At 44.4% G+C, this 1,954-nt stretch overlaps 1 pseudogene across 1 annotated transcript; it reads left to right on the top strand.

The window, feature by feature from the left end:
• Nucleotides 1-428: 428 nt before the first annotated feature.
• Nucleotides 429-1,707, top strand: LOC308552493 (ubiquitin-conjugating enzyme E2 Q1 pseudogene; annotated as a pseudogene). The gene is made up of 2 exons: nt 429-1,458; nt 1,519-1,707. The product of its transcript is annotated as a ubiquitin-conjugating enzyme E2 Q1 pseudogene (transcript).
• The last annotated feature ends 247 nt before the right edge of the window (nt 1,708-1,954 follow it).

Raw genomic sequence — 1,954 nt, 5'->3', positions numbered from 1 at the left:
TATACTGTTATTTTTTTTATTTTCTTAATTATGGTTTTCTTAGGATAATTGTAATATCATTTTGGCACACTAAGCTTAGATCAACTGATAGCATATAAATAACAGATTATACTAAAAAAAAAGCACAAGAAAAATTGACTTAGAATTGAATTTTTCCTATGAAAAATACTTTTTTTTGTTTTGTTTTAAAATATATCTTTATTGATTTCAAAGAGAGGAAGGGAAAGAGAGAGAGAGATAGAAACACCAGTGATGAGGGTCGTCATTGATCGGCTGCCTCCTGCACAACCCTGACTGGGAATCGAGCCCACAGCCCAGTCATGTGCCCTGACCAGGAATCAAACCACGATCTCCTGGATCCTAGATCAATGCTCAACCACTGAGCCACACCCAGGTGGGCTAGACTTTTAAAAAATTAACTGAAATGGATTGCCAGTGCCAGCCTGGACGAGCTGAGCTTCGAGTTCCTGCTGGCTAGGGGTGGAGGAGGCAGGGCAGGGGCCTTGCCTAGACCACATCTCCCTGTACAGGGTTGGTGCCTGGGGATCCCATCCACAGCAACATCACGTAGTTATACCCTGCTGTGCCCCCCACCTGGTCAGTCGAGTCTGATGACCCAATATTGGCTGCTGTCTTGGAGATAAAGGGAATACTCTGCTATTACAGCATCTGAAGACAATCATCTCTGACCTCCCAAACTCTATAACCTCCCTCAGCATCCAGATTTGGAGATGCTGGATCAGCCCTTGCCAGCAGAACAGTGCACACAGGAAGGTGTGTCTTTGGAAGGTGAAGATCAGGAGATGCCCTGGGGACACAGAAGACTTAGTTCACTATGAAATGAAAGGAAGAGCCAGCTGAGGGCAAGAAATCTGAAGATGATGGCATCGGAAAAGAAAACTTGGCTATATTAGAGAAAACAGAACCAGAGGCAAGATTGCTTAAATGGGGCAGTGTCTAGCTTGGTGCAGGCCACTGACTGGCTAATGAAGGAGCTCAGAGATGTATATTGATCACAGAGTTTCAAAGGTGCAAACTATGTAGTGGAACTTATGAATGACAGTCTGTATGACTGGAATGTCAAACTCCCCAAAGTTGAGCAGGACAGAACTTTGCACAATGATTTAGAGATCCTCAAAGAGAAAGAAGGCACAGACTTCATCCTACTTAACTTTTCCTTTAAAGATAACTTTCCTTTTGACCCACCGTTTGTCAGGGTTGTGTTTCCAGTCCTCTCCGGAGGGTATGTTCTGGGCGGAGGTGCCATCTGCATGGAACTTCTCACCAAACAGGGCTGGCACAGTGCCTACTCAATAGAGTCCCTATTCATGCAGATCAGTGCCACAATGAAGGGAAAAGCACAAGTGCAGTTCAAAGTCAACAAATCTCAATACAGCCTGACAAGAGCACGGCAGTCCTACAAGTCCTTGATGCAGATTCACGAAAAAAACCAGGCTGGTACACCCCCCAAAGGAAGATAGCTAACTCTGGAGTGTCCTCCCTGTTCACCTTCCCCAGGCACCCCTGGACCAATTACCTCTGAATGCTGTATTTGGAGTTTACACTGCCTCTGTGGTTCCTTCCCTTTTTCCTGGATTGCAGGAAAATGATGACTATTCTAAATGCTAAGGAAAAAACACCAAACTGTTTCAAGTGCTCAAGACTGACTTACAGACCAAGCAACTACCTGGCTGGAACCCTTGCTAGCAGGCGTTACTTAAAAGAAACTTTCGAGCCTCTTTATGTGGATGAAAAGGAGCCACATGCTAACCTGACTAGCTCAGGGAAGGCTTCCAGGCTCAGACACCACAAAGGATGGTCTGAAATTAAAACTTTTTAAACTGAAATCAGTTTACGGTGGATAGTCATGTGTTGAGGCAGTATTTTTCCCTAACTTTTTCACCTTAAGTAAGTCTGTCTGGTTGTCTTTTTGCATCTACAATAACACACCTGA

This window comes from Miniopterus schreibersii, assembly GCF_964146895.1.
Source record: "Miniopterus schreibersii genome assembly, chromosome: 2".
Taxonomy (NCBI): domain Eukaryota; kingdom Metazoa; phylum Chordata; class Mammalia; order Chiroptera; family Miniopteridae; genus Miniopterus; species Miniopterus schreibersii.
The sequence above is the reverse complement of the archived record's forward strand: the minus strand, read 5'-3'. Positions and strand labels throughout refer to the sequence as shown.